Below are 23445 nucleotides of genomic sequence, written 5' to 3'. Positions count from 1 at the left end.
GTACTCGCTGCCAAAAATGCACATGATTGTTTATTCCCCTGGGTATATCCATTTGTTTTCGTTACTTATTATTTCACAGCCCATTTTGTGTGTGAAAACTGTTCATTGTTCTGAATGTTCGATTGTGTTTAATCAACCTGTGATATGTATTGATATTTATCTGTTTTTTTGGTGAAAATCGTTTACCTCTCATTAAGTCATGCATTACAGTTGTTTCTTTTACTATTAAATATCTCATTGGAATTTCGTTTGTGTCTGTGGAAATTAAACTGTTATTTCTATTCTATACTTTGAAGTTCAATTTTTACTACTTTTGATGTGTCATATGTGCGAGACAATTGTTTAAATTTATACACGGTGTTTTAAGCCTCTATTAGATGGCGTGACGGTATTCTATTGGTAAAATGTTTGTTTCACTTCGCGTTGTTGCGGATGTAATGGGAGGACTAGTGAACTTCAAGTCAATGAGGAAGGCTTGATTTTCATGAAAGTACTTCAAAAAGTGCTTAACTGCAAACCTCTTTTAGCCTTGGCCATACCTATTGGAAGGAACATTTGCCCGTGGATTTTTGCCCCCGTAATTAATTAACCTTTATAGCTACAGAATGCTGGTTCTTTTAATGGAAGTATTCATTCATGGAGGTTTGAAGAAAATCTGCAATTTCCTTTAAGAAATCTAGTTGGCACCTTTCTTTTGTTTTATAAATATTTTCGTTGCCCCCACATAATGTAAAATTACTGACGAGGATACGGTCCCCAGCATGTATACATTGTTGTTGCTTAGTGGCAAGAGTTCAATGTCTATTTTGTTTGCTGGTAGGAGCATTTTCACTCGTGTGTGTATAGGGCGATTGAGCTGTAGTGTTAATGTGCAGCGTAGTTTGGTGGGTGTATGCTTTGCTGACTTAAGATTTTAAGCAATTATTAATCGATTGCGTGGTTTTTATAGCTTATATACTTTGATTTATTAGAAGTTGAAAAGAATTATTGACGTAATTAATTCATCTTGTAAAATATGCAAGTAATCCAGTGCCAGTGGAATCATTGCTGACTTTTTTGAGATAATAATCGTCGTAAACTAATTGCATATTGAATTTATAGTGTCCAAGTCAGTATAATTTCGAACAGCGTATAACAATTATATACTTGAATCGAACTAGTTCGTTATATTGTTTAGATCATAGTTAGTCGATAATAATATTGTTGAATTCGTTTACACGTAATTGCATTAAGTTCTATGAAAATATGTGGTCGTGGATCATTAGGAATCTCAGCAAGGGAATATCGCATTCATCCGTGAAGTTCTGTAGGACTGTGACGGGGAAAAATTATGGAAAGACAAGGCAGTATGGAAGACGTTATGGTGCAATGGTTAGTTAACTGGCTTCTCAGTGTCGAGGTTCGAGTCCCGGCGTTGGCAGAATTTTTCAAGTGAGTCCCTCCTTGGGTGACACGTGGGGAGCACTTCAAGTGCCATCCGTCTGATGAGACGTTTAATAGTGGATATTTCCACATCTTCCGTTAAGAGTAGGTTAATGCCGGCACAGCATTTTCTTCACCCTTCCCCCATCACGTGGAAATCTTCCTTCCAGAAAATTTCAACTTATTAGTCGTCTCCCCTGATAGTGTGAGTAATTTTCCCATAAAATAACCTGAACGTGAGGTTTTTAATTTTCTCACTCCGAAAGCGGGCGGCATGAAAGAAATGACTTTTGTTACGGTTCTTAGATGCAAGTGCCCACTCCTGTTTGTATCAGTTGAGGAACACTTTATAAATTACAGGCAGTCAGCACTACCCTTACGTTGTTTCGGACACAAGTGGTGCTAGAATGGCGCTGCTTCATTTTTTTAATGAAACCGTGATGATTCTCTGAACATTACTTGGGTGTGTGTGTATATATATATATATATATATATATATATATATATATATATACACTATACATATATACACATATATACATATATACATATATATATATATACATATATACATATATACATATATATATATATTTATATATGTGTGTGCATATGCATACACGCAATACAGTATAAACACTTCGACCCTAACGTTCACTTTTCTTGTCACGGAGAGATTGAACAAATTCGGATCTACCTCAGCAACATCGGTCAAGTGATAGTTTAGAGTAACATCACATTTTGACTCAAAGGTTCTAATCAATCTGTGTGCAAAACCACTTTTTCCAGTATACACATTCCGTGGTTTTGTTCATCTCGTAATTTTTGTTCACGTTCGCATCTCTTTTTTACTGTAGTACCCGCACATCGTGAACTTCGCCGATAACCTTGTTACAGCAAAAAAGCATATTTTAAATTGTGCACTTCGCATATTTTTACGTGTTCTGCTGATTGTTAAAACTGATGGGTGTTTTGAAAAAAGAGGCGTTATATAGTCGCATAGAAGCGTAAGATGGTGCGTAATACGATAACCATTCCGCATTTATTGATAACATCTACTATATGTAAGCAAAAGCCTTAAAAGTATATCAAGGGCAAGAGGTCTGAGAATGTCTCCATTTTGGTTTTTAGCTCTCCCTCGCCCAATAATTGTTTCTGGACCTTCCACTGCTGGCGTTAAGCACGGAAATGATTTTACTTTGAAATACTACGTAAATGAAAAGAACATTCTCCGTATTAAATTGATTTCCCGCTAACATTAAGTTGTTACAGTGGATGATTTATCGGTCATGCATCGCCACCCCAGATCTCGTATCCATTTGCTGCGGAAATTTTTAAGGACATTCTATATTTTCTTTTTTCGGAAGAATCGCCAGCTCTCTATCTCCGTGAAAGTATTTATTTGGTGATTTTGACTCTGGACCCAATGCCATAGATCTGCACTTTAGCGTGCTAGCCTGGATTATTGAGTAAAATGCCGGGGAGGATCAGACAAACCGTCTTGGAAGAAGGGTGAGAAGGAACAAGCAGTAAGAAGAGAAGGGGAAATGGAGTGCTGGAGGCTCCGGGGGGAGGGGAAGAGGATGGCTCGGTCGAAGTGTGTGTAGGAAAGAGAAAAAGGAAGGAGCTGCCGCGCCTAAGCCACGAGCACGAAATGGCAGTTGCATGCATTGAGTCCCACCGCTGGCGAGTGCAGGTTGTGAGTGTTTCCACACAGAAGCAGCGGAAAATGAAGGTCTTTATGTTGGCGTTTCGAATATAGTACAGCGTGTTCTGACCGCTTGCAGTCTTGCTCGGTTCGTGACCTCTCCCACCCCTCCTTCATTTCCGATTCTCATGATTCCTGCCATTCGTATCAAGCTGTGGTTTTTTTCGCGTTCTCCGTAGCTTAGTTTTCCCTCGCTTATGTTAGCGCAGCTTCATTTTATTTTATACTTTCGTCGGCTGTGGCCGCTGCTATCGCATGACAATCTGTTTCCCCTTCACTCATCTCCTACCTCCATGGAATGTCAATTCGAAAGAGGTGGATTGCCTCCCCTTTGCCATCTTGTCCGTTGATCACATCATCGCTTGAGGCATTGGGCAGGTAGGCGTAGAGGGCAGAATTAAGAAGGAAATGACTTTCCAGAGGGTGAAAGTGTAAGGGGAAAGAGGAAAAGAACACAACTATCTGGAAGTTAGCGGGTGGGTGTCTATTTTTGCAATTAATTGGCTGACGAAATATAATCATGACTTACTGTAGCATCGAGGCACTAGTTGGCGTCAGGGGGGCCAACCCTAGATTACGCAAAACCGTGACAATGATGGTTTTCTATAGAGAAATCATTCCGTGTTAGCCACCTGGAATTGATTATCATACCGACAAGTTTTCATGACAAGGTTTTCCTGCACTTTTTAATTATTGTTTAGGGGCAGTTATAACATTTTCTGTTGTAATGACTTATTAGCCTTTAATTTCACTTGGCCGATTTAAATAACTCAACAAGGACTGCTTCATAAGATTTTTTCATATTGCTTAATCATCTTCTCCGCTGCACCAAGTTTTAGAGATGAGCCTAAGGGAACTGGCCAATGAATGCAGGTAAGTCGAAAGTCAAAGTGTTTGTTTTTGGCTCAATATGGACTTGTTGGGAATAAAATGTTAGAGTAATTTTATCTTTCGCTAGTTAGGCCTCATTTAGAATATGCTCCTAGGATATGGGATCCTCATCGAGTATTATTGATCTTCATTAAGTATGCCGAATTAGATCGCGTGCAGCGTAGAATAGCTCGATTTGTAAAATGTCGTTATGATAAACTGAGTAGTGTATCAAAATTATCAGAGCTGCTAGATTTGAAATCACTCACGTAGCGAAAGTTAAATTACAAATTAGGTCTCTTATATAAATTGGAAGTATGTCTCTCTAGCAATGTTGAAAAGGTATCGTTAGCCTTATCGTAATACGGCAGGAGAGATCGTATAAATAAATTTAGAGAGATTGTGTAGAGCAGATAGATTTAAGATGTAATTTTTCCCACGAACAAGGGATTATAATAGCATTGTCCGACGGCGCTAGGGTGAAAATGTATTTAGGGTTGAAAGTAGTAGGGTGTGTTATCACCCCGTCCAACACCGTAGTGTATGTAGGGTACTATGTGAATAAAATAAATGCGGTCTGCGGGTGGACTTGGAGAAATAAGATATTCTACTTAAACTACCCCATTTCATAATAAAAAGTACTCTTATATTTTTGATTGTAAAATAAAACGCTAATTGCCCCTTTGCGAAGTAAAATTTCAATGTCGTGGAAAACAGATTCGCAGTAACCGTTAATTTTCCGTGGGTAGCCATTCAGTATCAAAAGAAGAGTTTTCTGTCCGTAACCTATAATCTAGTTCTTTCGAATTTGTCGTAATGGAATCGTGAATCTACGCCTCCGCAAGAGTGATTTATGAGGTGATTTCTATAGAAATGGCACTTATACTGTTACAGAAATCCTTGAGGCCCCGAAGAACCTGCCGAAAAATGATTACTCAGGCGTGCGAGGCTGTCAGGAACTGCTCAACATTTCGGAAGCATCTCTCTCTCTTTGGAAGAACAGTGAACGTTAAAGTTTTGGCAATCGATCCGGTCGCCTAGATCGTTGGGTGTAATGGTGACATTAATAAGTGAGTAGGTTTGGAGCGATGGAGTGAGCGGCGGCGAGGGGAGTTGGTTGCACTTCACTGGTTATGGGAGGGGGAGCAGGCAGATGGGGAGCTTGAGTATTGGTGAGGATTTGGAATTAGGATGCGGGCGACGAGAGGGGAGTTGGCTGGAGGTTGGTTGAGGTATAGCGAGAGGGCCACGTGTCTCCCCATCCCCCTACGAGCGCGTTATTCATGTGAGTTGCCGGAAGGGGCGGGGAGAATGGACGTCGACGCGAGGTTAGGGGTTCGAGGGGTCCGTTGGAGTTAGGAAAGGGTGCGATGTGGAATGACGGATTGAAGGGGTGTGCGAGGGGGTGGGGATGAAAGGGTGTTTGAAGCCCAAGATCTAGGGGAGGGTATCGGTTGAATTTAGAAATTCACGAGGGCGTGTTTGTGTTTTTGATGGGACCAGGGTTTGATGGCAGGAAGGGGGGGCGGGGAGTCGGCGAATGTGCCGACCTCAAGAGAACAGCTTTTTAATTGTCTCGCTTCAAATACTTTTCAAATAAGACGAAGAGAATCCAGTTAGTAGCCTCCATCCATTTTCGGCGGTCTGCCCTCTTCGGCTTGTGAAGTGATTGTTCCCTCAAAGTACATACGTTTGTGTGTGTTGTTTGTTTACCGAATTCGCAGAAGGTTTATTTGAATGGCATAAAATTTGGACCACAAGTTGCTTCGTAGGATCTATAACCATTAATTAAACTCACCTCCCTGCCCAACCCGATCGCGTAATCGTGGCGGTCGGTCGTAAATTATTCCTCCCGGTTATTATCACGTTCCCCGGATGATTTACGCCGGATTTACTTGGCGACGTTTCTGCGTTTGTTTTTGTTTGTTCTTACATCTACGTTGCACACACTGGGATTCTTTCCAATCGAACAGTATCGCAGAGGGAGCCCTTGTAAGTGAAGCATAAAATCAACGGCTGTGTTGTTAAATTTTGAGAAAGGTCGAGGGAAGGTGCTTCTATCTGTTGTTCTACGTGGTACTCTGCAATAATACCGCTAGGATTTAGCAGGGGGTGATTCAGCACCAGACGGAAAAAAATCAGTTTTTTTATGTTGTCACAATATTTGTGTAAAATAATTCAAATGATGTGGATCATGATAACTACTGGTACGTGCACTACTGTATCATGTATGTGTGTGAGGTGTATGTGTTCATGCATGAGTGTATGCCATGTTTTGTTGGCGGATAGTATAAATTTTTGGCTTTTCCATGCGGTTTTTTCTTTCTTAATTACGGGTGTTTTCCTAATACCCCCCGCCACACGCCCTTGCGGTGGCTTGCGGGGTATTAAGTAGATGCAGATGTATCTAAATGAGATATACTTACTTCTCTAGGCGTAAGAGGGTTAGAAGCAATGGTAATTTAATGGCAATGGTAAGTTATTCTGGTCCCTTAGTTCACTTCGTTCAATCGTAGTTATTCTAAAAACTAAAGGTTTTGTTTAATTTTGGTATCCAATTGGATAAGTATGTAGTACTCCCCGCGCAAACATTATAATCTGTGAGATTCACTCACGCACTCTGGGAAGAGGTTTTTAAATTATTCCTGTGCCACTTATTGATTGTCATTAATTTGCCAGAATTTCGTGTTATGAGTGTGTTTTTTCGTAAATGTGCCGCCTTCGTTACAAAATATGTTCCCTTGAAGATGTACCTGTGTCGTAGTGTGAACAGTTTATATACATGCGTGGCACACACAGGCGTATAATGAGTGTAATATACCTGTTTCCGCGGCATTAAACGCTGTTTGCGTTCTTCGCGGTAAAAAATCGTTAATGAATTGAATTGATGTTTCGTTTCGGGAAGTCGTTAGCGGCTATATACGACCGTACATCTCCTTTCATTTCGTATGCCTCAGGAAGTTTCGTCACCCTTCGCGTTTTTGTTTGAGTGTCCATTTAGGCCTGGGATAATTATGCACTATGTTCTGAATTGAATTTTCATTTGACTTGCCAATCAATCCTCTTTTCCTGTCCCTCTTTCCTCTCATTTCATCGCTTATCTCCCTCACTCTCCCCTTGCTTCCCCTACCAGCCGAATCTCACGCGTCGTTTCCCTTCCCCTCCGTCCGGTGAATTCCCCCTGCCTCCTTTCCCTTAGGCTTCCATCTTACCCTCCTCCTTTTCGTCTCTCTCTTAAGACTTAACATACTGGTCAGTTCGCTTAGCGAGTAGCCACTCATTAGTGTCTCATGAAATGTCTCTGAAAGGTCATGAGAGCTTAATTTCGCCTGGCCGTAAACGTTTCCTCAGATCGTTTTCCGTCCTCTATTTCGTCGAGGTTTTGTACATGTCTGTCATTGTGCCCGTTTGGCTTGGGTTAAAATTTACATCGCACTTGAAAGGCAGATTTGTTCGGTTTTTGTGCTGTGATGGTGTGAGGTCAAAGTGAAATTATTACAATTTACTACTTAAGCGAACGCTGTTCATCCGATAGAGATGGGATGGGTTGCGATCATCTCGGCCCAAAAAAGGAATGAAAGCAAATGTGGTACTGTATCATTCAACTTGCAATATTTCTTGCGGTTTGCGTAGAATAGGGTTTCAAGAACCCACGCTTGTGGGACGCGGCTTTTAGATTATATACACTCGTATCGCTTCCTTCCTTTCCCCTCTTTTTCGGAAAAGAAAGCTTGATTAGTTCACGAGAGTTGAGCTATAGAAGTGGTAGCCATTAGTGGAAGTGCTGACAGTTATCATAAAAACCTGTTACTAGCCTGCCCGGTTCGGCGCACGCGGACATAATTTCAGTTTGAAGAGGAGTTTATTCGAGGTTACTTGGTCAAAAATTATTTGTTAGACATATAAAGTAAATATTGCGGAAGTTTCATGCTGTTTCGAATAGCTTAAAATGTTGAGTATTGTGATTTATAGATTGAAATGAATCCCCGCCACACGACCTTGCGGCGACTTACGATTTTTTTGCAGATTATAAATACTAGCAGATGCAGCTAGCTGATAGCGCATAATTCGTTGTCGCGATTGGTATACAACCTGCACACACTGATTACTGCAAAAACCTCAACAAAATGTTGAAATCCACAAATCGTTTAAAATCGTAATGGCCATGCTCAACTCTTGTCAGTGCGATATTATTGGCTCTTACTGTGGTTGCTGTTGCCGGCTTAATTGGTCCTAAATTGCAAGTTGCGGCGTTTAGATGCTGGGAATGCTCGCCGCTCATTAATTTTCCTCTCAACTCTTGCGCTTCCTTTCCGTTGCCCCGTTTGATTAGTCATGTGGGCAACTAGCTACCTTGCCAGGGGAGGCGGGATTGTATTGTGGGTTGTGAACTAGCGCGCGCGTAGAGTGAGGAAGGGAATTATGGCGGCGGCGGGGATTTCGATTCGGCGGCGACCAGAGGGAACTGTGCTCTAGCAGGAGACGGTTTGAAGGGTTTTCACGCGGGAGTGGAGGGTGAGGGCAGTAGAAGTTTTTTTGGGATGGCGGGAGGGGCGATATAAGGGGGGATAGAAGGGTGGAGGTGGGGTTAGGAGGGAAGGCTGGAGAAGGGTGTCGGTTGTTAACACGCTATATGTCACGTGACCGCGTCCCGGACGAAAGTGGTGGGACGCTTCGACTGGCTTCCACTGGTGGGAGCGGTAAAGGAAGGAGGGGAGAGGGAGAGAGGCAAAAAGGCGGACATGGCGATGAACACAAAAGAAGTGTGGTCGGTGCAAAGGGCGTCTGGTGAGGGGGACGAAGTTGATGGGTGGAATGAACACAGCTGACGTTTTGAATAAGCATTCCTCCTCCATTCTTTAATGAGCGGTGCGACAGGGACAGGTTTTCGCCCCCACCCCTCCACATCCATCCATACTCCCCCGCCTTCCCCCCCTCTAGCCGCCACCAGCTGGGACGGGTTTGTCATTTTAGTCGTATGCCAGCGAAGCTTTGCTCTCTGAGCTATACCCGCTCGGTAATAGCTCAGGTGAAAGTTCATGGTGCCGACGCCGTGATTGGAATCGTTTTGCACCTCCGAGGAAGGAATAATGATGGGGGATGATGATGAATAGATGCCGTGAGTTCTATTTTCATTTTTTTCCTGTTTGCGGAGGTGATGAGGGAAGGTCTTGAATACAGGCTACGATGACGTCTTAGTTACGGAGGGCAGTTTCTGCCCATCCGAATATGCTCTCTAGTGTTCATCTTACCGCTGACGCTGGTGTTATTTCGTATTGGTTTTTCCTACAAAGAAAGTTACACGAGAGCAGCGTTTCGGGAGACCGTTAATAAATGCGAGGTTAGTTACGTGGAAGTGTTAGATTCACGACCTCGCAAATTATTAGAGCATATCCAAAGTAAAATTTGCTATTTCAGCTTGGCACGAAAGAAGGGTAGAAGTAATCTGATGACTATGCACTGCTCGGTGTGACTGCCGACGTAAAATGAAATACATTTGACTTTTAACCCAATACGGAAAATATTCCAGTGTAATTTAAACTACTTTTCCATGTGCAAATATTCAAGATGATTTACACTATGTAAGTTTGTATGTATTATAACTCTATAAAAATCTTACATTTATTGTGATTTCTCATCTATGGGTGCATGTTAAAGGTCCGTTAGTAAATAAACCTATTTCTGAAAAGGTACTGAGTTTGGAAACATTTTTTCCAAGGCTTAATGCTGAATTACATTTCTGTCAAGATTTAGATTCGTTCTGAGCACGTACAGAATCGTTACCTTCTATCGAGCGTCTCGAACCTTTTTTTAGTGTGTAATGCTTTAACATTAAGTTAGCCCTCAATTTCTACGTGCTTGGCTTACTTTTTGATTCCAAGCCACAGTCAAGATCAAAATCTACCGAGCTAGGGAGTATGAAAGGATGTTAATCCACACCAGGCTAGCGCTAATGGAGAAGGTAAAATGGACCGAAAGGGGAAGGAGGAATGAGGAAGTAATAGGTATGGTAGGCGAGGAGATGGGTTTGTTGGGAGAAATCCTTAGGAGACAGGAAAAATGGATGAAGGGTGTATTGATCGGAAGTGGGATGTTGAAGACAGTAATATTGGGGAGAATGTTAGGCAAACTAGGAAAGGGCAGGATAGGAATGTTGGACGGCATGAAGGGAGGAAGGAAGTAAACAGAGATGGAGGAGGAATTGATGTAGAGTAGGTTGCTGGATTGTGTTTTGTTAGGAGTCATAAAATATTTTTTTGGTAGTTGTGTCCATTCAAAAACCTACCTTAACCGGTAGATAACCTAATAATAATAATAATGATATATGCTTAAAAAACACAGATGTAGATATTTTAAACATACAAACACAAAGAAATGACACTCAAATATGTGAGTGTCCTTTCTTTGTGTTTATATGTTTAAAAAATCTACATCTGTGTTTTTATATATTTGTGCGTCGCCGAAGAGCGTTCCATTTCGAAGTGTGTGTGTATACACATGTATACATGTATGAAAATACATGTAGATATATACACATGTATATATATACATGTATATATATACATATATATATATACATATATATATAATTATATATATACATACACTTATATATAAACACAGACGATGGAGATTTTTAAAACATAGAAACTCAAAGAAAGGACACTCGCATCTGTAGTTTTGACGTTTCGATGGCACGACCGTCGTCATCAGATTCGTCGTGTTTTTGTATTTTTCTGCGTCGTCGAAGAGCGTTCCATTTCGATGGTATATATATATATATATATATATATATATATATATATATATATATATATATATTTATTTATTTATTTATTTATTTATTTATACACGCACACACCGGGAGTTCAGGGACAAAAGAAATTATGTAATTCACGGGAATATCTGAGGCCACCGGCAGACTTACATGCCGAGCATGATATAACTTTTAATAGGACCCTATTCATGCGAGCCAAGGTTTTAACAGTGGTCTTAATACAAATGGGGCACATAGCAGTGATATTCATTTTGAGTACTCGTTTTATCTTATTATGTCTCTTTATTCCCTTTATACAGGGAATGTATATTTCCCTGTATATTTCCATGTCTATATTTAATGCTAATATCCTTACCTGCATGAATGTGCAGGCATGAGATTCGTGTGTTTCTACAATTGCAGCCCTCGCCAGGGCGGCAAGCGAGGTAGTTCTTTTAATTTACCGTCCTGAAATCCGGTCCATCCAGAAATGCGGTCCCTTGGTTGCCTTTGTCATTGCATTTCGTATTGATGTCGCTTATACCCACGTGTTTTTCTCAGCACGCACTTTCTGGTCAATAAATCTCTCGCAACAAATCGGTTCCCGGGGCATAATGGAGCCCTCCATTCACTTGGCCACCAAGGAAAGCGACGCCCTCTGTTTGACTGGTAATCCATCGGACTCACTTCCCTCCCCCCAATGCTCTCTCTCCAAACTTTACCCGTCGCGCGCCCGCCCTAGCCGGTCTTGGGGTCGAAGTGTATCTCCTGTGTCATGAAGTAATCCTCTCGCTTTCCCTTCCCCCATCTCACTTCGGCACTGCCTTGCCCTCGCTCCAGCACCCGTCCCCAGCGGCCCGGACAGATGTGTGCGCGCGAGCTTTCAAAGGAACAATAGGCCCACCCCTCGCTTCGTCCACTCCTTCCGCTCTTCCTCCTCATTGAAGAGGTCACAAGTGGGACGGTGGAAGAAGGTTGGTTAGAGGAGAGACCGGGGGAGAGAGTTGCTCTGTCGGGTGTGTGTGGCTTAGTGTGGTTTCGACCGAGGGTCGTTCGACTATGGCACTCGGGGATCCTTTTTCTTCGAAAAGGACGGAGATTTTATCCCCCTAGCCTTTCCCGGTAACTTCCTCGTCCCAACACGCACTCTCCCTCCACTGCAGTTCTCTCGGTTGTCCATCCATTCCCACCTCTCGGTTGTGTCTTCGTCTGGAAGGAAATGATTTTTCTTGCTAGGAAAATTTACCGCCTACCTGCCGGCTTAATTCCCCCTTCCTCATTTTTTTTGTCAGACTCAGGAGTTCGGCTTTTCCGGTCGGAGAACTTGTAGTCCCATCATTAATGAAACACATGGTTGTTTTCTGTCGCTCTACTTCTAGGTATCCAAGAACTTCCGACACGCCTGCTTGTGATGTTAATTTAATTTTGTTCTCTTCCAAAGATGCGTATAATTTGAGAGGAAATTATTTTATCAAAGGTGTATCATTGGCGTCAAAATTAATATTTCGGGAAGACTTCGCACAACATGAAATAACTGATAAAATTTATTATGGCGCTAGCAATTTTGTCCACGTTACTATTACATTCTTATTGACCTGTTTCAGAGAACGCATTGAAAAGGTACTAAAGCGATATGAATAAGTCATGCGTAAAGGTCATAACAGACAATCGTGGAAACTGGTTTATGAACATATGCTGTAATAGAATAACCCCGTATTCCGGGAAGATAGGCTATAGCATAAAAATTCATTCTTAAAAGGTTTAAGATAACGATGCGGATTTCAAGAGGGCTGTTTAGGGAAAACACCAGAAGAAATTCACCACCTCGATTTGCCGCGTACCTGATTCTATAGATATTTAAAGCTCATTTTTCACCGTATCTGTGAAAACAGACGGGAAATTTTAAAAAATCTTAGGATCAAACAACCGTAAGGTGCGACCACAGTTTGATCGACATTAATCTCCCAAGGGTAATTCAATTTAAAAAATTCTCAACTCAGGAAACTTGTTTTTGGCGTTAAATTTTCCCGAAAATTCGTACGTGTATTCGCAGAAAGTACGTTTTATAATTTCATGAATTTATAGAATTTCCAATTTGGTGTTATTATATTAGAAAAAAAGATTTTTGCAACATTTTCGTTGAGATAATGTTAGAAAAGGAATCGTTAGTCCTTCAGAAGAAAGAGATGAGCGAAGGAATGCGGTAGCAAGGAAAAAAAAAGATAGGAAATCTGGAATTGACTGATGAAAGAAACAAACAAAGAAAAAGGAAGTCTTCAAAGCTTATAAAAAAGTCGGGAACAAAATCAAAAAACCCTGCTGAGAAAATAAAGAAAAAATCTATTGAAGATGTTGCGGAAAATATCCAAGATATGCAAGTAGAGAAAGGTAGGAGAAATCTTACTTCAAAATTAAATCTTGCTACTTGAACCAAGAATGTAGTCGTGCATAGTTGAACATGCATAGAAAAATGTACTGATAGGCAATTCAAGCGTCGTTGAAAGATGGAAAGAATACATGGAGTAGATTTACAGTGAGTACGATTAAGAATGGGGTTTTTTGAAAACGTACAAGGAATGGGGAAATATGAAGAAGATAGGTCCACCTGAGTCTGAAGAGAAATTTAAATATGTTCGCGCCAAGTCTTAAGATGGACATAGCTGTAGGTTTAAGTGGTCTACCGGCAGAACTATTCATGACTTCTGAGAAGGCGGCAAAAAGCAGCTCTTAAATGTCGTTAAAAAGTGTTATGACGAAGGTAAGCTACCAGAGGATTTTATAGCAAGGTCAATTATATCCAAATCAGGAGACTGCAGGAGGATGTACTAGATAACAATATCTATGGTATAATGGCACCATTATGTTGCGCCCTTAATTGAAAATCAGAGTAAATAAAAACATTTTATGGGGGGTATTTGAGAGGCTCAGTTGAGAAGTGACATAGGACTAGGGGAAAAAATACATTTTCATGATTTTATGGAAAGATTCTTGAAAATGAACAGATCAAGTGATCTTCATAAATTCAGGCCTTTCCAAAAGTTGATTTGAAGGTTCTGTTTGAATCCGTGAAAAAAATGCCATAATTTAAGAAATAGGAGTTTGACCTTTGTGTTATATGAAAATGAAGTTGTGAGCATTAATGGAGTAGAAAGAAAAGGCGGCGAGAAGGAAAGGAGTAAGGCCTCATGTCGCCATTCTCTTCAACCAGGATAAGGGCACTGAAGGAAAAAACAAGTGGAAAAATAATAAATGGAGTAATGATAACACATGATTAGATATTATGATTATGATGTTGTAACATTAGGCGAAACTGATTAAGAAATGAAAATATTGCATGTTTTATCTACTTCGTTGAAGAAATTTGAAATAAATATGTCATAACAACAGAATGATAAACAATAGCAAAAATACACCATACTTATAATTGTAACGCCACTACCACATGCCCATGCGGTAGTGGCATTTTGCCTTCCTACTTTTCAAATTCTAGATTGCACGTTGTTAGATAAAATTTTCTACAGCTATCTGCATCTACATGATACGCCGCAAGGGCGTGTGGCGGGGGGTGTTCGGTCACCACCCGTAAAAAGGAACACAACTACATGCAACACCGACTCATACATGCACAGTGGCCTATACTTTATTGCAAAAATCCTTTCATTCTACAGGCTAGCCCATGCATATACTAAATTTCTTACTGCATCCTAAGGTGCAATTATTTGATAGATGATAGTGTATGTAATTGCATGCCTTCTTTGACAAATGTATGCGCCACCGTGGGTATAGTTTTGCATGTACTATATGTGTTGACTTGCATGTGGTTTTGTTCCTTTTTACGGATGGTGACCTAGCACTGCTGCCACGCACCCTTGCGGCGGCTTGCGGGGTATTTTATAGATGAAAATAAAACAAAGAAATTTAGAAGTGAAATAATTGTATTATTTAGGGAGTATGGTTAGAGAAGCCAAGTCTTTCACGGAGATAAATAAAAGGATGATATTAGGAAAAAATAAAAATGTGCCTTTCCAAAGGAAGAGGATTGTCGTTCAAGTAACGCATTTCATTTTGAACACTCGCAGTACTTTGTGAAAACACGCAGATTATTCGTACTCCTACATACATTGGTCGCTTGGATCATGCATATAAAATTCGGGAAATAGATGCCAGGACTAGCCGACTCAAGGACTCCTTCTTCCCACGGACAATACGAGATAGCAACTGTAGGATTATAGATAGTAAAAATTCCACTTGCCACCCTCAGTGTCTAAAAAATAATTAGTTCTACTTAAATGCATGCTCCTCCACTAACCTTATGTGTTTTTTTATAATAACCCATTCTTTCCGCATGACATCATTCGTGTTCTGTTAATCTGTTTTTAAGTTTCCCTTTCAGTCCCTCTTCCCTCCCGGCGGGGGGAAATTCCTGCTACCTGCAACGTTGGGTCGAATTCCCTTCCTTTTACTGTCTCTTTGGGGGGTTGAGTGTTTTGTGGTGCATTTTCATGTGGTAGTGATGTTTCACATTCTTGCTTGTTGTGTCCTGGCTTGCGTGTTTTAGGATGGCTTTCGTGCTGTATCCTGGGGTGCAGTTTTTTGTTGTTTTGCGGTGTATGTGTTTGCATGAGTATTGGTTGGAGGGAGTTTTGCATGAGTGTGTGCGCTGCTGGGGTGTAATTTTCCGTGTTGTTTTTTGCATGTGGTATTTTTCGTTTTTACGGTTGGTGACCTAACACCCCCCGCCACACGCCCTTGCGGCGGCTTGCGGGGTATTATGTAGATGTAGATGTAGATGAACCGTCATTGTGCTCCAGCCATTAGAAAGCTCGTGAAAGTGACAGTTGAATCGTTTGATATTTGTGGGAAAGATAGAAATTTTTAAAGACAGAAATTTGCGCGGAGAAGAATGTTAAAAGCCTCAAAGTTTTAAATGGGAATAGATGAACAAATGAAGTTTTAAAAGGGAATAGATGTAAATAGGAATCTTATTAAGCTATCGAGGAAGGAAGCGTTGCACTTCATGAATACGTGCTTAGACAATAACTTTATCATAAATATTATGGAATAGAATTTGCTAGGTAAGAAGGAAGGCCGAATCCGCAGCATTTGTACAACATAGAGTAATGGAGAGCAAGATGTACGTGAAACTCCGGAGAATAGCCAGAAATCGGAAACATTTTGTTGCAGTGACGAGAAGGCCTTCACTGATAGAAGAAAAACAATGATTTCAGAATGTAATGAAACTTACTAATATATTATAAAATGGACCGAAACATGGTCAGAAAAAGACAATGAACCTAACTAAAGGCCTTAATACTAAGATTCTACCGAGTATGATCTTTCACACGAGAATATTTCCTTACCTAAAAGCGATGTTTTATATAATGATATGTTTTGTGAAAACCTAAAGCTTTCTCCTACTTGGTACGTTTTTACAATCTTCGTTTCTTCCATTTCGGTTCCGAAAAATTGGGCGGGGATTTAATGAATGTCTGAATTGGTGTTCACAGCCTAGAAGATCCCAATAAAATTTATAAAAAAAATGTGCCGACTGATTGGGTGTACTATATTTCGGGAATATTTGTCGCCATGTTGTTTCTATTTCGTCCCCTGACCTTCGCTCTTGTCAACTGTGGACTTGCACCACTCCTTCCAGTTTGGCAGTACCAGTTTTCCAGTGCGCATCACTCGAAGGTCGTATTTTTTCTCAATCAAACCCTTAGCCATGCGCCTTTATCTTCACTTCGATCACGTCATTATGCTTGGTGTGTGTGTGGGGGGGGGGGGTGAAACCATCATTTCGGAATAATGACAATGATGTTGTTTACACCGCAATAATCGTTTGTATGTACAATTTAAAAAAATTATTTGATTCAAATAGTGAATTATTCATACTGGCATAATACTATATATGTTGGCTAGCGTGGTCTGCCAAACGTTTCGTGCGATAAGCATTCGAGTCCACTATCGCTGATTCCGTCTGAATTTAAGCGATATATCTCCAGATTTACTCATTTGGCATTTCCGATTTTAGCTCACGTTATGTTTCAGAAACTGTTAAAGTGTATCTTTCCGCGGCGTTTCGTGGAATACTTTTTTTAAAACAGCCCTTCCACACTTGAGGATATTTGTTGTAATTAGAAAAGCAGCTGGGCTCTGCTTTATAGTCGGGGAGTTCTGTGCTAGAACTTGATAAATAGCCCGAGACTTTTTTTCTCACTCGTAGTCTCTCTTGTTTGTGTGCCTGTGTGTGAAGTTGGCGTTCTTTCCTCTTCTCCCGAATGACTGGCCTCCTCCTCCTTCTCGCTCTCCCATCCCACTTCCCTTTCTCCTTCTTCCTCTTTTTAACTCTCCTTCCACGGGCGTCATTGCATTCCACTCCGCCGGTTTCCCGCTCCAGGAATAACCCCCCGCCTCCCAGCAACCTCCCTCTGCCTCTCATCCGAAATCTCTAGCACATCTTTTATCCTCTCTCCCTCTCTGTCGCTCACTCTTTCTTCATCTCGCCCGCTCTCTTCCGCGGCCTCCCCTCTCCAAGTGCTCATAACAGATGCCCCGTTCCACTAATGATTTTCTTACTTTCGCCCGTGCTCACCGTGAACGAGCTTTCATCGTCCCCCTCTCCCCGCTCCTTCAGCGCGAAACATTGCCGCGGACTCGTTTTTTCCCCTTCTGCCTAACTTCTCCACCGGAGTTTTCCCCAATTCTTTGCAGATTTTCCCTTTACCTCGCCGTTGTATGGATGGAGGAGGTGCAGGACAAGTGGTCTCCTGTCGTGGTAAACCTCATCTCGATGTTCCAGTACCAAGATTCATTTTCCGTGCCTCAATCCGCACGTTCTCCCTTGTAGTTCGCAGATGGGAGGGAGGGAGTGAAGGATACGGGCAAGTAGGAGGGGGGCGGGCTCGTTCATCATATTCGTCATCGCCTCATCTCGATGCGAGGAGTCGATTATCTACGTTGCGGCGCAAATTGGCCATGAAAGAGATACGGCGAGACAAAATGAGAGGCAGCAACAAATCACTTAAGTTCCTTCGTCTTCCCGACCATCCGTCGCTAAACCTTCCGTCGATTGATCTCCTCACACCTGCGCGCATTCTCTCCTTCCACCGTGTGGTGTCCCCTCCCTCTCTCTCGACAGTGCTAGATTCGTTGACTTTTATCCCTTGCCTTTTTTATACAACGAACCGAGTTGAGATTTTTTTTAATTCGACCTGGCGGAAAGTATGTGGGAGCCGGAAACTGAGATTTTAGTTTCGTTTTTGTGGCAGTGTTTTGGATATTTCCCAGAACGCCATGGTGGAGAAGAGCCTTCGGAATATGATAATCACGCATTTACTTTATTTGGCTGGTTAGAGAAAGCATTGAAATGTTAATGAACTAGGATCTGTCGTGAAAGAGGCCTTTTTGGACAGGCAGTCGTGTTTGTATTGGCGGTATGACGTGGGCCGAACCTTGAATAGTGGCTAGGCAATGCGTTCAAGGTGACTGTGCAGTTTCACCGCACCTGGCGAACGACTAAGGTTTACATGGAATTCTAAAGATTCAATAGACGATACTGTTTGCACGACATTTTCATTTTTCCAGAAATTAATTCTGTGCCCACATTCGGATGCGGTCGTTTAGTAACGAAACAGTGAAACGATTGGGGCTCTTCACTAATCGGAGCGAATAATATTGTCCCTTTTTTCGGTAAAAATAGTTGACGAATATATTGTTCATTTCACGAAGGACGACGCGGTACGTCGTGGATCATTCGAGACCTCCCAGTCCGTCACTAGCGTGTTCGGTTGGTCTCGTCCATTTACCTGTATTTCCATTGTGTTACCATTTCTCGACGTACCCTTGCCTGCAGCCGAGTGCTTATCTCGGGGAATCAATCAGGCAAGCTTTCCGTGACCGTCGGTGCTCTAGCTTTAACTGCTTAAAACACTGTTGCGGTTGTCTCGAACTATTCGTTTTTACGATTACGCCCAACCTTTTGGAGTCAGTTTGGCCTGCGAGTTAAAACTTTTTGTCACAGTGACAGTTATTTTCTTCTTGATGCACACTCTTGCGCTTTCAAAAAGGGAAATTTGTGCAATTGCTTCGAAATCGAAACTTGCCAAAAAGTCGAATGTGGAACGCGAGTAGGTGGACAGTCTAAGTGGTCGAATATCGTTGGGTAGATAATCTCTTGCAATTCGCGGCGTGGAGACTCGTAAAAGTTTCAGGAGGAATGCCGTTAATTTTCTTTGGGTTAGCCCAAGTTCGACGGGATTATTATCGCTTCGGAAGATCTGTACGTTTTTATTCACCGTGCTGATTGTAATTATCGACTCTCGCCCGTCCTAACTATTCGGGGCACACGCTCACGTGTGCTCCCCTTCATTCGCATTCCCGTTTCAACTTCGCACCTTTTACCTCCCTCTTTCATCCTAACAATTAGCGACTGGGATCTCGCGTCTTCGCGGTTGATGAACCGTCCTCGCAGCCGGCTATAAACTCGTTTTTTTATCAAAATGCACGTAATTGATTTCACGCGGAAGTGTTAAATCGAAATCTTGACTCACCACACCATGTCAGGAGCGATGTTACCCTTGGAAGCATTATCGGCTTATAACCACCTCCTCCCTTTCCCTATCCCGCTCACCTTCGTCGTGTCTTCGCCTTTCTCCCGCTGTCTAGATCAAATGCGAGATCGGTTTATAATTAATGTATATTAACAGTCGGAATGCTTCCACGTCTTCACTCCACTCCTGCCATTCCTGTCGTCCTCTTTAGCCCTCCTCATTTCTTCTCTCGTTTTCCCCGACCCCCCCTCATCCACTTCCACTCCTGCACCCGTGACGCTGTGGGGATGCAGCAGCTGTTGATTTCGGAAGAGACCCCGAGTGTGTACGATGGATGGGGTGAGAGAGGAGGAGGGGTATGGGTAAGAGCGTCGTGGTGGGAGCAATGGCAGGGAGCGATTTCACCACAGGAGGTCTCGGGCCTGAATATAGATCTACTAAACTACTGTCGACGCAGGAGGTGACTCGTAAAACGACCGTAATGGTTGGAAATGCGAGGGGAGGGGGGGTATGGTAGAAAGAGGCAGGGGTTTAAATTTCAAAGGCTCACTTGATTATAAACAACAATCTGTCACAATCACTTTGGAATTGTTCCATTTAAATGTTGCCGACGGGACAAGGATGCGCCATGCGTCAGTTCTATTGGGAAAGAAGCAATGGCAGTGGAGTGCGGTTTGTTGAATGAGTTATTTGAGGAAGTCGGTGAGTTGGAGGAAAACACTTAGAGTAGAATTTTTAGTTGGTGCTATTTTCTTTGCGTCGTCTGTCTTCTGCTCAAGAACGACGATTTTTTTCTGTGGCTACGTCGATTTTGTAAACTACTAGTTGGGATTTAATTATGATTTTTTCAATGAAGTGACTGGAATTGATAATGCTCGGATATGCTAGCAGGGCGAATCGATTATCACGTAGGAAGGAAACCCCATTGTGATTTAAAATTACTGCTTTGGAAATGGTGTTACGATCGGAAGCACATGATTTGATTTCTTTAAGCTATGTGTGCCCCATTGCTGAATTGTAACTTTTATTTACCATTTAGAAATGTATTGGCTTCCACAGTTATCACCATTTGGAATATAGTGGGGGCTGCGTACCTAATTACGCTTTTACTTTGCAATGCCAAGAATAAATACATCTATTTTGAAAGTTGAGAAAACGGATGCGAATGGGGTTATATTTTGACGTGTTTCTATTCATAATTAAAGAGGTAACTATTTATGCATTCAGTGGGCAGTGGATGTTTCTAAGCTTGTCTCGGCCAAATTGAGTGACTATCATGTTGCTCCACACTATTTGCATGTATGGGGTGTTTTTTTAGACAATGCTCTTTGTTAATTTTGATTTCGTTTATTTTTGTTCCAAAAATATCCAGGATTTACGGAAGGTATTTCTAGCCATCACCGTAGTAGCCTCTAGCCGTTCATTTCAATTCCGGAGATGCGCTGTCCTTTTTTTATATCCCCCACCAAATGACGTTTTCTCATTTATACTCTCCTTCACGAGTAGCGAATTAAATAGATCCGTTTCTCTGATGCTTGCATTATTAAGTTTTTCCTCAAATCTTTCGCGGCGGAATGAATTTCAGTGAGCACGGCCGAAAAGGATATCACTTTTAATAAAAGAATGAATATCAATCACTCTTGAGAATTCATTGCGGTTTCGCTCACCCACCTTCATTCATCTCCGCGCCTGGGAATGTAAAGTGAATGAAAGTGGAAGCCGTTTTAATCACCATTTGATTCAGCGATCTTCATCTTCCTTCCCTTCCTCCCCCAAACCCTCTCTTTCCAGTCTCCTCACGCCTCCCCGCACCTCTCTCCTATGCCCTTCCTCCGTCTCATCCCTCCACCTGCATATATACCCTGCCTGCCCTTTTAACTCCACTCCAATGCTGCCGCCGCTGCTGTGTACTTTTGTCCTCGCCCCTCCCCCCTTCACATTATTCTCTCTTCAATGTACCTTCCCTTCGCTCTCCTTCCCCCCCTCCGCCTTACGTCCCTTTGGCCTCTCAAGAGTATGGGGGGCGGGGGAGGACTCTGTGTACAAGGAGTGGGGAAGGCAGATTACAGGCAACCGGTTCTCTTTTTTTACTCCTCCCTACCTCCCGCTTTTCCTCTCTTCGCCCGCCCCCTTCTCCATGCTTTCCAAGCGGGGAAGGGAGCGTTGAGTTGGCGTCGGAGGTAAGCCTTTCGAGAGAAGACGACTGCGGTGCGGGGAATGAGTGTATTCCACTAGTGGGAGGGAGGGGCAAGAAAATGGCAGGAGTAACCTCCACGGACTATTGGGTTCGGGCAGGATGGCTCGGTGACCCGGAAAATCGTTCTCTTTCTTTCACTCATACTCTATCCCACCTCCTTCCCTTCTATTACTCTTCTTCAGTCTTTTTTTTCTATCTTACTGCGCGGTCGGGCTATGGTGATTATTTTGAAAAAAATTGCAATAAACGGGAAGGGAGAGAAGGAAGAGCCGAGGTGTATAGGAGAGAGAGAAAGAGTGTAGCGAGGAGATGTAAAAGGGCACTGCTGTTGAATAAGAACGTACGTGGGGGGTTTTTGATGCTCGAGTTAAAAGGCTCGATCGTGAAGGGTTCTTTTATTTTTATTCTTTCCTGAGGCAAAGCAATAGGTCGGAGGGAAATGTGTTCGACCGTGCGATGGAGGTGGTTGATTTTGTTGGGCGATGAAGGGAGAAGCGTTGTGGTTTGCGAAAACCATGGGTTTACGACGGCGTCGTTGGGTCATATAGTATAACAGGAGGGTGGAGGTGAATACTATTGAAAGAAACTTCAATTAATATTGTTTGCGTCTCTCAATTTGATCGCGTCACCCCTTCGATCATGTTACCTGTCGTCGTTTTATACGTTTAGAATTCACCTCCTCGAAAATTCTTTATTATGCGTGGCCGAGTGATCGCGTTAACGGCTGTGCTACCTTCATCTTCGATGTATTATTCGCGAGTGTTTTCACAAGCATAGTTGGCATTGGAATTATGATAATGGCATCAGAGTTGAAGCCGTGCTACTATATATACTCAGGGATGAGAAACTCCTGTTTATTTAAGGACGAGTGAAGCCAGAGCGGAGGGAACATCACGATAATGACTGCAGTTACTGGTAGAATAGGAATTAGCGCCCTTGGCAGCTCACGCAACTTCAGACTTTATTTGATCACTTTCATTTCCCGATAGCGTGTTGATGGTTGGTGTAGTTTTTTTTAATGTACGAATGATTGGTTTTCTTGGAGGCAAACATTTTAGAAGTAGAATCCTTCGTGTAAAGGTATTTCCTAAACCAGTATCATTTCTAATCCGTTTTTATTGTAATAGTATATTTTGTTCGATATCTCTTTTGCAGTTATTGGTATTATGACTAGGAAATGGTTAAACATCAATTACAGGTTGTTTGGTATATCTGATGAAATTAATACACAAAGGATCATGTTATGCTTGTTTAAGATAAAAAAGTATTATTTTATAGTAGACAATGACTAATTGAGAAGTACAGTTTGGTTCTCGTGGAATACATGTTCAGATGACGTTAAAAGGCACCCAACACTCTGAAGGGAGTCTTATATTCTCACGCAAGATTTCCATATAACGACCAGCCCCATTATTTTATTACGTCAGCGTTTCGAACCTTCGGGGCGAGCGCTCGGAATTAGTTTTTTTTAACCTGGGGGGACGGCGGCAGCGAGATCTAAATGTTTTATTTGCTAAGTTATTTCAATTTCTCGTCGGACAGGCAACCTATCCATTTATTTTCTTGAGATCTATCTGTCAGGTGACCTCAATTCATCGATAGAAAACTCGGGTTTGGTTACGTTTGTGTGTGTTGGTATCGCGTTGAAAGAAAACGAATCTATCTTGCCGGCGCGGTCTCGCACGAAACCTGATGAACCCAGGAATAGGCGAGTGTAAGTCTTACATTAAATGTATCCCCCCTCGAAGGACAAGGGTAAAAAAGAAATGATGGAAGAGAGGAGGGGCGGGATACGGGCGAAGAAAGAGAGATCACGCCATTCCTACCCCGCAACAGCCCATTGCTCCTTTCCACTAAATTTTTTTGATCCCCATGTCACTCCTTTTTATCGATCCCCTTCATCTGTTCGTGCGAACGAAATCGCCTAAGAGTCGGTCATGAG

General features: G+C 42.1%; 1 protein-coding gene across 1 annotated transcript in view; it reads left to right on the top strand.

The window, feature by feature from the left end:
• LOC139690993 (zinc finger protein 608-like) overlaps positions 1–23445 on the top strand; it is a 133580-nt gene that overhangs the window by 207 nt on the left and 109928 nt on the right. The gene's annotated exons all lie outside the window — the stretch shown is intronic.

Source organism: Hetaerina americana, unplaced genomic scaffold (genome assembly GCF_022747635.1).
Source record: "Hetaerina americana unplaced genomic scaffold, ioHetAmer1.1.p SCAF_1, whole genome shotgun sequence".
Classification (NCBI taxonomy): Eukaryota; Metazoa; Arthropoda; class Insecta; order Odonata; family Calopterygidae; genus Hetaerina; species Hetaerina americana.
Note: the sequence above shows the minus strand (reverse complement) of the source record. Positions and strands in the feature narration are given on the sequence as shown.